Source organism: Arachis hypogaea, chromosome 6, assembly GCF_003086295.3.
Source record: "Arachis hypogaea cultivar Tifrunner chromosome 6, arahy.Tifrunner.gnm2.J5K5, whole genome shotgun sequence".
In the NCBI taxonomy this organism is placed as follows: Eukaryota; Viridiplantae; Streptophyta; class Magnoliopsida; order Fabales; family Fabaceae; genus Arachis; species Arachis hypogaea.
Window position 1 is genome coordinate 12,360,422 of NC_092041.1, and position 16,360 is coordinate 12,376,781.

The 16,360-nt window shown below is 31.4% G+C and overlaps 2 long non-coding RNA genes across 6 annotated transcripts; one reads left to right on the forward strand and one right to left on the reverse strand.

Moving 5' to 3' along the window:
* Positions 1-665: 665 nt before the first annotated feature.
* Positions 666-14,136, reverse strand: LOC140173419 (uncharacterized). 4 transcript variants are annotated; one of them, XR_011862169.1, is made up of 3 exons: positions 13,861-14,136; positions 13,581-13,762; positions 666-961 (listed from the first exon to the last, which is right to left on the reverse strand). It is a non-coding gene; the product is annotated as an uncharacterized lncRNA (long non-coding RNA). The 4 variants fall into 4 exon arrangements; XR_011862171.1 differs by lacking the exon at positions 666-961 and adding an exon at positions 1,164-1,819 and having other exon boundaries at positions 13,861-14,133; XR_011862172.1 differs by lacking the exon at positions 666-961 and adding an exon at positions 6,690-7,669 and having other exon boundaries at positions 13,861-13,997.
* Positions 5,183-14,300, forward strand: LOC140173420 (uncharacterized). Of its 2 annotated transcripts, XR_011862174.1 has the most exons (3): positions 5,183-5,483; positions 5,600-5,644; positions 13,565-14,300. It is a non-coding gene; the product is annotated as an uncharacterized lncRNA (long non-coding RNA). The 2 variants fall into 2 exon arrangements; XR_011862173.1 differs by lacking the exon at positions 13,565-14,300 and having other exon boundaries at positions 5,600-5,735.
* Positions 14,301-16,360: the final 2,060 nt, after the last annotated feature.

Below are 16,360 nucleotides of genomic sequence, written 5' to 3' on the forward strand. Positions count from 1 at the left end.
ATGTATTCATTTTCAATTAGGTCTTACTTGGATGTGTTTGATTTTAATATTATACCCACTATTTGTGTTTAGATTCAATTATGTAAATGTTGTAGGAATTAATTTCAACTTTTGATGAGCTATTTTTCGGACTGGATCATCGATTTTATCCCAGACATTTGTATTCTAACTTCAAGAAGAGATTTTTAAAACTCAAACTAAAGCGGTCGTGTAATTGACGTCAGGATAACATTGAATCACTTTTACAAACGTTAAAACGTTGGATACTTTACTCTTTTATAAATTATCAGGGAGAGTGGTAAAATTGTATTTTAGTTTTCTATTTTTCATTCAAATTATTATTAAATTCAAAATTGTAACCAATTATCCGTTTTCCTTCTTTTTATTATGTTTTAGTTTATAATGCTACGCCCTTAATTCTCTCTCTTAAAGTCTCAACTCGTCTTTCTCGTTAGGAGTTTTGGGTGAACTTCTCTCTCAAGTATCTCTCTTACACCTTAATTTTCTCTCATTTTAAGTCCGAAATCATTTTAGGTCTCTCTTTTAGGCTGTGATTGCAGAGACAGTGTCAACTTGTCTTAATGGTAGAGATTACTGTTCAAACCCCAGACGCCAACACAGCACAATATGTGGTTACAGGTTTCACCACTGTTGCGCGCGTGTTAGAAGAAGCTCCTCTTCCATTTACTTTTAAATGAATCTTGATATTTGATGAACTACTGTAGTACACAGCTACTACAGATTTTAGTATTCTATTCCAGATTTGTTTTTAGTCTTTACGCGCTGTTTAAAAATTTTACAAAATTATTGCTGGAGCTCAATGATAGTATCTCTCTGTGCTTTGATGCATTTTTTCTACTTACCATGCATGTAGCTTAAGTGCTGATAACTCCACCTTGATAGTATCTATGTGTGCTTTGATGTTGCTGCTGATTATCTGATGAAGGATTTTGACGTGCCACTGCATACAATTTCATTGTCATATTCTCATAAAAAGCAATATCAAAAAATGCTGATGTCCTTTTTTTTTTTTTCAACTCAATATTCAGCAAATTCCTTATCATTGATATATACATTCACATAAACCATTTTCCCATATTTACTTGGATGTGGTCTAGTATAAAATTTATCATTTGTTTTAAGATTTTTGCCAACAAAGAATATAAAGTGGAATGATGTTATTTAAAAGAGAAATTCTTCATATATAAGTGTTTTTTCATACAAGTCATACAAGTCATTTATTTCTTCTTTTTTTTCTTTCTCCATGCCTCCTTTTCTTCTTCTTCTTCATCTTCTTCGTTTTAGAAGTGTTTCATCTTCATCGTCGTGTTTCTCCTCGTTCTTCTTGACTGCACGTTTTTCATCTTCTTCCTCCTTATCTTCTGTATCTTCTTCTTCTTCTTGTACATTCTTCTTCCTCTTCCTCTTCTTCTTTTCTTTCGTTTCTTGCTTTCTATTTCTTCTTCTTCATTTACGTGCTTTTCTCTCTGTTTTCTTTTTTCGTTATTCTCGATTTCCATTATTTTTTGACATCAAGCTTTGAAATCGTTTTTGAAGAAGAAGAAGCAGCGGAAGATGAGGAAAAAGAGAAAGTTCTGAATTATGCATAAGGTGTACTTCAACGAATTTTGGGTGTATTTCTTAAATTCTTTGGGTGTATTTTCATAATCTTTTTGGTATATTTCTGTAATCCTTTGGGTGTATTTCTATAATCGTTTGTGTGAATTCCTGTAACCGTTTGGGTGTATTTCTGTAATCCTTTGGGTGTATTTCTGTAATGTATTTCTGAAGTTCCATTATCTTCAAAATGATTTCAAAGCTTGATTCCAGAAACCATGAAAATCGAAAAAAATGAAGCAAGAATATCAGTGATAAACGCAGATAAAACAACGAATGAAAAGGCAAGAAGAGAACGCACGAAAGGAGATCAAATTTGGCAAGAAATACGTTTTCATGGAGGAAGAAGAAGAAGAGTAGGAGAAGAAGAATGAGAAGAAGAAGGAAGAGGAGGAGGAGAAGGAGGAACGCGAAACACGCCATGAAAATCGTATATGGGTCAGCGTGCTTTTTGTTAAGTTTCTCCCAACTTGTATGACTTGTAAACCAAATTACTTGTATGTGTAGCACTCCTCTATTGAAAATATAAGATTCTAAAGTATCCAATGATATTTTAATTCATAGCTTTTTGAAAAAGTAGAAATATATAATTTCTTCTCATCCATAAGTCATTCTATCACTTTCCTAAAAAAAATTGACTTTAAAACAAAAAAAATCTACATTTGTTCTTGGTTTTGTGAAAATGTTTTTTTGTTTTTGTTGAAAATACGGACCCTCAATCACTATTTTTACGTAAGATTCTATCAGTTGGAAGCACTGACCTTTTATCATTATTTTCACACAATGTTTTATCTGCTGAAAGTATTGACCCTCCACTACCATTTTAAAACAATGTTGCATCTGAACCACCTATTGCATATATTTCTTCCATTTATTTATTTTTATCATTTTATCACTCTATTTTTATTATTAAATTTGTATTTAACATTATGTGTAGTATGAAATTTCAATTTTAATTTTATTTTTTTCACATGTGATTTTATTTTTATATAGCTTACTATTATTTTTATAGTTAGTTATAACAAATTCTTGACCCTAATGAAGAAGGAGGCTAATAGGAGTAAAAAAAATAAAAAAAGCAACGAAATATACATTGACACACATTTTATATTTGTTTTTTTATTTTCACCTACCATATCATACATAATAAAACATCAAACACTAACTACACAATAAATTTGTTGACATTGCTATTAAAACTATTGTGAATTAAAATTTTATTACTATTCACTCCATACAAAAACACCGTTACGGGTGAAAGTAAAGTAGAAGAACCAATTTCTAATGATATTATGTGGTAAGAACCAATTGTCTAAAAAAATGAAACTAATAAAAGAGCAAATAAAGAATCAATTATCTAAAAAATGGAACTAATAAGAGAACAAATAAAGAATCGATTGCCTAAATAATTGTAATTTTAGTGATTAGATTATGTAAAATTAATATTCAATATTAAAAAGTATTTATTATTATCTTTCTTTTAATTTCTATTTTTTTGAGTTAAAAAAATTATATTTTTTGAGTTATTTATCTAAACGCTACAATTTTAAACTAAGTATTTATATAACTAAAAATCTAAACACAATAATTTATTTATAAACTACTATTAATAAAAGTTCTTATTATTTAAGCTCTTTGAACAAATAACTTATTTAAGTTGTTTATTCAAACTGGACTTTGATAGCTATAAAGTTATTTTTTTTCTATGAAATCTTTTTATTTTTATATTCTTAAAGAGTGTTGTTAAGGTACTTACTGAAGAGATTCATAGTATTATTTGTGCCCTGACAAAAACTTAATGCCAAGTTGCCAATTGTCTTTTGATCCATTAAGGTGGAAACTTAGTTACTTTACGTAAATGATAGTTAAGAATCATTAGATAAAAATTTAATCAAATCAGTCAAATCATCTAACCGCTCTAAATTATCAACTACATGTGAAGTTGATTGCATCTAAGTTTTCACCATCCATTAATTGCTTTACTAAAACTAATAAATGAGAGTATCCGTTAAACCCTTACCAAGATTCAACATGTTTAGAAGCGGTGTTTAAAATTTGAAGAAAAAAACAAAACAAAATTCATGGTATAATAATAATAATAATAATATGGAGTACTTTACTATGTAGATTAAAATTGTATAGAGAATATAATTTCTTTTTATAGTTATTTTTGATTATTTTATTGCTATTCAAAATGTGAATCCTAACTTTTTCAAATGGAGCTGCTGTATGATTTGCTCATTTGCATGAGATTGAAGGAAAGAGTAATTCTTGGTTAAGTTATGACGTCTAATGCTTATAACTGTGTTGGAGTTGTACTCCGATGTATCTATTTAATTTTGTAATGAAAATACTAAATTAAACAATTTATGTGATCAGAGATGAGTTCAAATATATTGTGTTATTGTATCTAACAAGTCTTTGACCTAATGATTCACTTGGTTGAAAGGGCTAAATATTGGATTTGAGTTTTGAGTGTTGTAAGTATGAAAGTTTAGAATAACCGTGGTGATCCTATATGGCAATTTAATTTGTTTTGAATGTTGAATGCTCTAATGTAATTCCCTTAATCTACTTAATGCTTTGTATCTATTAAAATTTGCACTTCATTCTCTTCTATAGGTGTTTCTTCTGTATGCTGTTTTAGATCAATTTTATTATAACATGATAGAATGTTAGGTGCTATTACTCAACAATGTATAGTCTCTTCTAATGTTGGTTCTCTTTAGCTAGTTACTGGTGATAACATTCATATTTAGTGCATTTTGATTTTTTCTTTTGGCACTGTCAAGCTTCCCCTTTTTTCATATGTTGTTTGCTGAGATGAGATCTTTTTTCTAGTATAACTGGTAATATCAATCATATGGTGTGATTTTATGCATTTAGTTGATTGGCTTCGGTTGAGTTGAGATGACATGTTACGGATTTTATATTGAGTAAATAGTCGAATTAGTCCTGAAAGATCACTCGTTCTCTAAATTGGTTCTCGATACTAGGTGTGTGTTGTGGTGTCACTTAACATGTCACATTAGCAAATTTTGACATTATCAACAAAGAAAGTGACAGGAAAACTAACATGATTAACTTAAAATTTTTAAATGACGAATTTGATTAAAAAAATTCTTTCGAGAACTAATTTAAAAAATAATAAATATTTTAAGGAGGAATTTGACCATTTATTCATTTTATATTATTTCAACAGCCTTGTTATTTCATCAATTCAAGACACTTCCAGCTCATCATTATAGCAGTTCTTAAAATTTAGTTCTTATGACTTGTGCCTCTTGTATGATATGATGATGATAAATTTAAGCCATTTGACTTCTTCCCACTAATTTTAAATGTATAGTTAAACATATTTCACCTCTGTGTTTTTGGTATAATACATGTTTATCCTTGTTGGCTTGTTGCTGTAATCATCCACTGATGTGGGTGCTCAACTGGTCAGGAAAGATTAATGGGCATGAAATTTGCTGTGTTCTCATTTATTTGAAAATTATGATACAATTCTGCCTGAAAAGCAAACCTACCTCTAGACAGCATATTGACCTAAGCTATTGTTCTCATTTAAGTTATTTTCCTATTTACTGACTTCTGCCTTGTGTTTTTGCTTGAATAGCCTGTCAGAGCATCAACTGGTGGTTATGGGCAGCAGGGCTATCGTCCACCCCATGGATCTGGTGGCCCTCCCCAGTGGGGGCAACGAGGTTCTCATTTTGGCCACCCAACAGCATATGATTATCAGCATCGTGGTCCATATCCTTCTCATAATCAACCTTATCCTCCTGCACCGTATCGAAATTATCCTCAACATATGGCCCCTAGGAGCGGCTATGGTTCTGGTTGGGAGCAAAGGCCTCACCGTGGTACATATCCTTCTCAAACTAATATTTCCATTAATTTTGCTATTATGCTATTGCTGTATTGCATAGTTGCAGGCTTATAGGTTAATTTTAGTTTTTTAATTTGTTCAATCCACAAGCAATTCTCGAAGATCCTTTATGCGGTGGTGATAATATCTCTCTTGGTAAGGTCTCTTATGTGACTTGTATATCTAAAAAATCTGATGATAATGGCATGTTAGACTGAAATTGTTTGTTATGTATGTGATTTTAATTGATTGTGTGTACTGATTTTTTCGTTATTCTTTTTCATCTATGTCTGCTTCATTTTATAATTAGTTTTTGTATCTGAATGTCGCTTGGCTAATTCTTTTTCCCGCATTGCCCAAATTCTCCCCTTTTACTATTGCTACCCTAGCCATAGAAATTAACTCATTCGTCCATTAATGAAAGTTGTGGCCTTTGTTCTTTCTTGGTTTTTCAAAATTTAAACATGATTTTCAAGTTGTTGTTCAAATTTCTGATTGTTTCTATGAGAAAATTCTACCCGTCTCTTCTATTTGTAAAATGTACATTTTCCTTATAATTTTTAAAAAATCTCTCTTTTAAGTTTTAACCCATTTTAAATTTTGTGTTAACCAATGTTAACTTTACCCATTTTTCAAGAAAAATTAAATTATTTTTAATAAGAATACCCTTTAACGAAAATTGTGATTAAATTTTGTTTACCAAAATACTGTTTGACAAATTATTTTTCATTGATTAAATTGTATTTTTACTAAAAAAATTTTAATGATTAAATTATTTTTTTTTCTAGGATACTCTTTAATAGTTTTTTTATTATTAAATTATAATATTATCAAAATTTTTGTTAACAATTATTTTTATATTTTTTATTAAACATTAAATTAATAAATTTAAAATTTTTTAAATGATTTTTTTAATATTTTTTATTCTTTAAATTTAAAAAATTCAAAATTTAGTAAAAAATTTTATGATTAGTAAAAAAAAATATAAATTAATAATTTTATAAATTTTGATATAATAGTTTTATAAATTATTAGGGAGGGTGGCAAAATTGTATTTTAGTTTTCTATTTTTCATTCAAATTATTATTAAATTCAAAATATTAACGCATTATCCATTTTTCCTCTTTATATTATGTTTTAGTTTATAATGCTACACCTGAATTCTCTCATTTTTAGCGGGAAATCATCCTAGGTCTCTCCCGTTGAAGTTTTTTTTTATTTATTTTTCGGGTTTAGTGATTGCTTAGTCTCAACTTGTCTTTTTCTTTGGAGGTTTGGGAGAACTTCTCTCTTAGGTATCTCTTTCTTTCTCTCTCTCAATTCTATTCTCGTGTTAATTGCATTGTTGATGCATTTTTTTTCTGTTTAGTAATTATTCCGACCGAAGTCTCAACCCGTTTTCTTTCTTTGGATTTTTGGGTGAACTCTTTGTTAGGTATTTGTCTGTGTTTAAACAAGTAACTTAATTAATATTTTTTATATTCAATTATATTTTGTAATTCTATTATCTATTTTTTCTTTTTATTTTTCGTAAAGCAACTCTATATTTTAATTATTAAGAGCAATGATGTGTCATTAATGCAGAGATTACCGACGTCAGATAGTAATCCTGCAAAGTATGTGATCACCGGTTTGATCATCATTGTGCATGTCAGAAATACATTTGAATTGAGGAACATGCGCGGCTACAATTTACCTTTTGTTTTATAGATGACATAAATGATCACAAGTCGGTTGTGATGATTCATGTCGTCTACAAAATACCGAGTCAACTGTAAGTCACGCATGTTTCTTAATTCAGATATATTTTTGACATGTGCAATGGTGGTCAAACCAATAATCACGTATTTTGCGGTGTTGTCGTCTTGTTGTTTGGGGTCTGAACAGTGTCATTTTTATCTGAGTTACCGTATACGTAAAAAAATGGATAAAAAAGGAAAAGAGATTTCTTTTTAAATTAAGAAGTGACGCATTGTTTTGCTCCTAATTAATAATTAAAATATAGAGCTGTTATACTTATAAAAGTAAAAAAATAAAGAGAAAAAATGGATAATGGGGTTAAAAATGTAATTGAATATAAAAAATATTAATTTACTTGTTTAAATAAGACGAGGGAGATAACTAACCGTGATTTCACTCAAAAATCTAGAAAAAAGAAGACGAGTTGAGGCTTGGGTCTCACTAAATAGAAAAAAGAATGCATCAATAAAAGATGAGTTGAGACTTCGGTCTAAGCAATCATTAAACAGAAAAAGGAATACAATTAAATAGAAATAAGAGAGATACCTAAAGATGAGACATTGTTCAAATTTGTTTTTAAAAAATTTTTCCAATCAAATTGGTCCTTCAAAGATTACAGATTAATTATATCTGTTTTTTCCGTGGTTTTATTAACAATTTTTATCAACGATTGATGACGTAGAATATTAACTGATAGCATACATAATACTTAATATGTCCAATTGCACAGTGATCAAATATGCTTATAAAAATCTATTAATTTAATAGTTAGCTCATATTGAAAATATAATTTATGTAATTTTAAAGAAGGGACTAGATTAATAGATTTTGATGAATATATCTAATTAATGGCCAATTAACAATATCAAGTATTATGTATCATGACAATGGCATGTTAGATTGAATTTGTTTGTTATGTATGTGATTTTAATTGATTGTGTATGTTGATTTTTTCGTTATTCTTTTTCATCTATGTCTGCTTAATTTTATAATTAGTTTTTGTATCTAAATGTCGCTTGGCTAATTCTTTTTCCAATTGCCCAAATTCTCCCCATTTACTATTGCTACCCTAGCCACAGAAATTAGCTCATTCGTCCATTAATGAAAGTTGTGGCCTTTGTTCTTTTTTTTTGAAGTAAAAAAACTCAACATAAAAAGGTGGAGTAAAAAAAAAGAAATAAAAATTTATAACACTAAAAATAACAATTCCTAATCATGTCTGGTATTGCCATCGACAACCATAGAATTCACCGAACTCATCGTAATTTGTAAAGGATCTGTCAATAATATCCACCACACTTGAACCTTAATTTTTGAAGATTCTACCATTTCTTTCTAGCCAAATTATCCAGATGATCGCAGAAAAGCTAACCAACCACCGTTTCCGTTCCATCTTTCTCGGATATATCTGTTCGACTTCCATAGTGTTGTTTGAGCATACCTGTAATAGTCCATATCCTTTCAAGAGCGAACAACCAAGCACACCACACCTGTCTAAGTAAACAACTCAATTTTTGGTGGGACGAATCCTCTCCAAATAGTATTAGTGAAGCTATAGCTTGTGACATCCGCCAAAAGTACCTCTGCCTGTAATACATGCACAAAGGAGTTAGTAGAATAAACACCTTTTTTGTGTTTATCAAATTTCCAAACCACTATGTCCTCTCTCTCCGTTGTTAGTTTACTTATTGCAGAACCGCATGAAGCTGGTTTATTAGTTCCAAGCTCCCATTGAAATAACTCTCGTTGCCACTAGAAATTCCAAATCCACTTTAACTCATTCCAGAATTCATAATCCTCTATGACAGATCCTTGAAGATTTGAAACCGAGAAAAGTCTTGAAAAAGTAACTTTTCGAGCACCACAAGGTAACCAGCTATCTTCCCAGAAGCGGATTATCCTGCCATCCCCTAGTTTCATAGTCAAGCCTCTGATAATCTTTTGTCACTTGTGGCTTCTTGATTTGTATTTGACAAATATCCTTCTAATGACCCTCTCTTGTAGGTATAGGTTGATTACAAATCATCTCAGAAGGATTCATGTTATTACAGGAATATACAATTTTCTTACAAAGTGGACAATCCTCTTTCGAAAATCTCTACTACCACTTGGACAGGAGTGCTGTATTCCGAATTACCGCGTCACCAACTCCCAAGCCTCTTGCTTTTTTGGGTGCCTGTACAACTTTCCATTTCACTAGAGGCATCCCGTCCTCCTTACTCCACAAAAAACATTTTTGTAAGGATATTATTTTTTCTGCTACTTCCTTCGGCATTTTGTACAAGCTGAGATAGTAAATAAACAGACTATTAAGAACATATTTAATGAGAATCAGCTTAATCGCTTTATTCAGAGACTTTGCTTTCCACAGACTTAGTTTTTCCTCTACCTTGTTAATCACTTGTTTTCATGTCTTGACTAACCTCGGCATCGCTCCCAAAGAAATGGCAAGACATCTGACAGGTAAATATGCCTCTTTACACCCCAACAATCGACACATCTGTCATGGCTAACTCTACTCACAATTAACCGGGATCAAGCTGGATATGTCAAAATTAATACTCAGTCTTGACATCATCACAAAGCATCCCAGCAACCACTTATAGTTTCTGAGCGTCTCTTATTCAGATGGGCAAAAAAGTATAGTATTATTCGCAAACTACAAATGTGACAACTCAATGTTATCCCTTCCAACCAACAACAGAGTAATGCGTCTATTCTGCACCGCCTCTTTAATCATTCTATGTAGAACATTCACAACAAGCACAAATAGGAAGGGAGAAAGAGGATTCCCTTGTTGTAGACCCCTTTCCATTTTGAAGGGCTTAGAAGGGAGCCATTTGTTAGGACCGACATAGACGCAGAACACACACACTCCTTCATCCACTCCCTCCATCTACGACCAAACCCCATCTTCTGTAAAACAATATCCACTTGACTTGATCATAAACCTTTTGGAAGTCTAGTTTAATAATTGCCGAGCTCTTTTTCCTCAACTTCAGCCACTGCACAATTTCACATGCAATCAAAGCCCCATCATGTATCTTCCTATCCTGCACAAAAGCACTCTGTGTTTCTCCTACCAACCCTGGCATTATCTTCTGCATCCTCTGAACCAGGATCTTTGATATAACCTTATAAACACAACCCACCATACTAATCGGCCTAAGGTCTTTGATTTCTTTAGCTCTGACAAATTTTGGCGCTAAAGCCACCCAAGTAACATTCGCATTCCTAGGTAAAACAGCTGACTGAAAGAATCCCATCACGGCTGGAGTGTAGTCCTCACCAACATCCTTCCAATGTTTCTTAATGAAATTCATATTATACCCATCACTACCTGGTGCCTTAGTTGACTCACAATCCCAAACTGCATCCTTAATTTCCTCATTAGACGGCATCCATTCCAATTCTGCTGCCTCCTCCTCAGTTATCCAGTTAACCAGCCCATCACGGAACCCTATCACCAGCGAGGTATCCTGATAATATAAATTCTTATAAAAGTCTCTGATAGCAACCTTAATCCTTACCTGATTTCTCACTATCCTCCCATGAATTAGTAAGGACTCAATCCGATTGTTTCTCCTTCGAGTTCAGGCTAGATTATGAAAATAGCGGGTGTTTTTATCCATCTCCTTGGCATGCCTGGATCGCGACATCTGCTTCCAATGTAACTCTTTTCTGATATACCATTTCTTACAAGAGCTCACCAGCGCCTTCCTTCTTGCTTCCATTGTTCCATCAACAACCCCATTGCTAACCATATCATCCACTTTCTTTATCTCTCATTCAAACTTCATAATTTTCATATCCATGTCCCTGAAATTCTCCTTATGCCATTTACCCAGCGGGACCGTCAAAGCCTTCAGCTTGTCAATGAATTGTATGTCGCCCAAATTCTTCCACTCCTCATTCACCATTCTCAAGAAACCCTCATGAGTAAACCAAGCATCCAGACTCCGAAAAGGTCTTGGCCCCCTTCCCAATCTTGTGATATCCACAATCAATGGATAGTGGTCTAATAAACCTCTCGGACCTCCTCTAAGCCTTGTTTCAGGAAACTTTTCCAACTACTTCAAACTAACCAGAACTCTATCAATGCCGCTATACGACTGACCCCTAAACCATATAAACATACGATCAGCAAGTGCAAGGTCCAAAAGCTCCGTATCTTAAATCGAAGATTTAAACTCAGCTACAGTCACGGTCAAAGTAATAGCTCCTTTTATCTCTTCCACTTGAACAACCTCGTTAAAATCTCCCAAATTATTAGGGAGAATGGCAAAATTGTATTTTAGTAAAAAAATTTATGATTAGTAAAAATAAATATACGTTAATAATTTTATAAATTATTAGGGAGAGTGGCAAAATTGTATTTTAGTTTTTTATTTTTCATTCAAATTATTATTAAATTCAAAATTGTAACGCATTATCCACTTTTCCTCTATATATTATGTTTTAGTTTATAATGTTACACCTTAATTCTCTCTCATTTTTAGCGGGAAATCATCCTAGGTCTCTTCCGTTAGGTATCCCTCTTCGTGCTTAAACAAGTAACTTAATTAATATTTTTTTATATTCAATTATATTTTGTAATTTCATTATCCATTTCTTCTTTTTATTTTTTTTTTTACTTTTGTAAGTAAAGCAACTCCATATTTTAATTATTATGAGCAATGATGTGTCATTTATTAATTTGAAGAAAATTTATTTCTTTCTTTATAAACTTTTTTTGTTTCCTATAATTCAAATAATAATGGCAGAGATTGCCCTCAGATGTGGTCACCGGTTTGACCACCATTGCGCATGTCAGAAATATATCTGAGTTGAGGAACGTGGGCTACAATTGACCCTTTATTTTGTAGATGACATAAATCATCACAAGTCGGTCGTGATGATTCATGTCGTCTACAAAATACAGGGTCAACCGTAGCTCACGTATGTTCCTCAATTCATATACGATGTTTTTGACATGCGCAATGGTGGTCAAACCCATAATCACATACTTTGCGGTGTTGCCATTTTGCTGTTTGGGTCTGAACGGTGCCATTTTTATCTGAGTGACCGTACACGAAAAAAACGGATGAAAAAGGAAAAGAGATTTCTTTTCAAATTAAGAAGTGACGCATTATTTTGCTCCTAATAATTAAAATATAGAGTTGCTATACTTATAAAAGTAAAAAAATAAAGAGAAAATGGATAATGGAGTTAAAATTGTAATTGAATTTAAAAATATTAATTTACTTGTTTAAATACGAAGAGGGAGATACCTAACAGTGATTTCACCAAAAAATCTAGAAAAACGAAGACGAGTTGAGAATTCGGTTTGAGCCATCACTAAACAGACAAAAGAATGCGTCGATAGAAAAACGAAGACGAGTTGAGAATTCGGTTTGAGCCATCACTAAACAAAAAAAAGAATGCATCGAGTTGAGACTTCGATTTGAGCAATCACTAAACAAAAAAAAGAATGCAATTAACACGAAAATAGAAACCAGAGAGATATCTGTCCTTAAAAGATTTTTTCAATTAAATTGGTCCTTCAAAGATTATGGATTAATCATATTTGTCCTTTCAGTGACTCCATTAACAATTTTTATCAACTATTGATAACGTTGATAGCATATATGATACTTAACATGTCTAATTGCACGATGATCAAATATGTTTATGAAAATCTATTAATTTAGTAGTTAGGTCATATTATAATTTATGTAATTCGGAAAAAGGGACTAAATTAATAAATTTTGATGAATATATCTAGTTAACGTCCACTTAGAAATGTCAAGTATTATGTATGTTATCAATTAACATTTCATATCATCAAATTGTTGACGAAAATTGTTCATGGAGTTACTAAAAGATAAATATGATTAATTCGTAATTTTTGAAGGATCAATTTGATTGAAAAAAATGTTTAAGAATAAGATTTGAAGAATGTCCCATCTTTTAGGGACTACTTTGACTATTAATCCCTTTAAATTTGGTAGAGAAAATATTTTTTTTAATGAAAAAAAGAATTTTTTTTAATATGTTTGACAAAATTTTAATAATAAAAATAAAATCACTAATCCAAACTTGCCCGTTTGTCATTACATGCCTACCCACACTCAGAAATCAATTTCTAGCTACCCTAAATGTGGTCCAAAACACACTTGCCCTTTGGTCACTACAAGCCTAACCCACCCTCTACCCCAAACTGGGTTCAAATGTCAGATCTTATGCCTCATTAGCACATTGTAAGGCAAAATCTACATTAGGAAACAAAATAATTAACAACATATAAGGCAGTTAATATAACTAAAGCAGCACACTAATCAGTTTGGGGTTGTAAAGACATGTATGTACTCACAGATTGGCATGATAGCAAGCAAGAGGAAGTGTGAGCAAGAACATGATCCAATGACCTGTGAGGAGGCAAAGAGCACAGGGTAATCCCTGCCCAATAAACTCGGGAACCACGAAGTAATTGACTCGAGACGAGGCATCAAAAGGGTTCATATAATCATCTTCCAAGTCCGATAATATCAAAACCTTGGACACCCCACCATAAAAAGAACAATTTTTCAGATTCATGGAAGCTTGGTAAGTAGAGAATTGGGAAAGAAAATAGAAATAAAGAAGAACCCCACCTGGTAAAAAGAAGAGGCAAAAAAGGCAATGTTAAGAGGGAAACAAAGATGAAGCCAGAAGAGCAATTCCCAACCTATTAAAACGGAAGAATCAGAGACGTGGCGCAGTGTTTTTGGAGAAAGAGTGTGTATTTCACAAGTTAGCAAGTTTTTGAGAGTTTAGAATCAGTGATATGCTTGGAATTTGGACATGGGAGAGTTGGTGAAGACTCTGTTCATTGCAAGTACTTTTTTGGGTATGATGATATGGTTGATCAAGGTGCTGGACATACCAACATTGACAATAAAACAGCTCAACTTTTTATATTAATTATTATTTATTACAAAATTATTTTACACAGTCAATTAATTGTAGCATAGATAATATATAATATATTTTAGGGTTTGGCGTTAAATTTTTATGAAATAAATATATTAGAAATTCAAGTTTGTTAGCCAAATCCTTTGCATTTTTATATATAGTGATCAGATATAGACATATAGTGTATTGGTTTTAGAAAATTTATCTAATTTTATTTTTTCTCTATGAAAAAGTCTTTAAAGTTAATATTGCACAATTAATAAAGTCAATATTTAATATAAAAGAAAAAAATTAAAATTCTAAAAAACAAAAATATTCAAAATCTTATTAGAAAAAATATCTAAAATCTAAACACATCAAAAATTTATTTAGTACATTTCATATTCAATTTATTTGACAACTTGCTATAATATTAATTAAAATTCATTGTTATAGTGTTGCTTTCTTAGAATTATTCTATTTCTTAGATGTTCTTTTTATAAGAACATAGATATTTAAAAGTAATGTTAACAGGTTTTATAAATTAAGAGCATTATCTATATTTTTATGTAAAATAACTACTATGCAATTTTAGTCGAAGGTATAATCAATCTCTTTTGAATTTTTACTCATACAATTTACATCATATCCTTTTGTTATATATTTAGATTCATGTTCAATTCTAAATTTATTCGCGAGTTGAGAATATATAGATCTTTATCTATTTTTTACTCAAGAGTATCTAACTGTATTCGAGGGTTAGTAAATAAATTCAATATCATTATATAATCTGGTAAGTATGCAAATTAAAAATTTAACACAAATAACACTATTATATCATAAATAACACAATTATAATATAAATATAATATCAACCGTCAATTCTCAAGATTGGAACTCTTATGGTTTGAAAAGGCTCTTCAAATAGTTGAGCATTAGTATAGGATTCTTAAGAATTTATTGCTATAGATTCTGATTTAAATGAAGAGATAATGGGCATATTTATATATTACTAAATAAAATTGATTTTTATATAAACAAAAATATTAAAATATTAATTTATAACTTTGGATTAGTAGTTAAAAACTTTTTACACTAAGTGATAAATTTTTGGATTATTTTTTATTTCTGACGTTCATATATATATAAAAGGTACGAATTGGTTGAGTATGATTGAATTAATTCAACTCGCACCCTAGCCAATCTGTACAAGAATTCGATCCGCATTCAACCTGACTTTTAACGAATTGGATTGGCAACTCTATTCAATAGAAAAGTATTATTTTTGTTATTCATATTTTTCTCATACGTGATTACAAGATTCTTACCAATATATAGACTAAGAGTACGCCAAGAATACGTTCGTTATGGATTAATATCCTAATAAATTACATTGATTTTTTTTAATTTTCTCTGATATTTCTTGATTTCGTTCTCTAATTAATTAATTATGATATTCTAATAATAAGTAGATTACCATTAGAGCCTAGTTTTGTAGATGACATGGATGATAATGGTCACACTCCTGTCAATCTTCGTTTTGAATTGTGGACACTTGCCGCTATATTTGGGCTGAGATCGTTATGTTTTCATCTCCCGGTCCCATCGGCTGGATTTTTTTTTTCTATTTAATGAAGTCTCAACTTATCTTCTTTTTCTCTTTTCTTTTATTTCTCTTTTACTGTAGCATGATAGAGATTACCGTCCAAACTCCGGACGCTAACACAGCACATTATGTTGTTATAGGTTTTACTACTATTGCACTTGTTAGAAACCTTATATCTGATTTAAGGACATGTGTGGGTTACAGTTGGAGCCTAATTTTATAGACGACATGAATGATAATTGTCATACTCCTGTCAATCTTGGCCTTGAATTGTGGGCACTTGCTGCTATATTTGGAGGGAGATTAGTGTGTTTCCATCTTCCGGCCCCACCTTCGGAGACATATGCTTGCACTACAGTTGTCTCCGTATTTTGTAGATAATAGGAATCTTCACACTCCGGTTCATCTTGACCTTGAGTTGTGGGCACCTGTCACCGTATTTGAGCAAAGAAGTGTATGTCTCCATCTCCCGGTCCCCGTGTCCCGAATGATGTCGTGAAGACGATCTGGATGGTTGCGTATCTAATTGATTACAAAGATATCTTGACAGGTATAATTTTGCAAAAGAAGCTTCTCACGTACATAATTTATTTTATTATATTTATAAATTATTT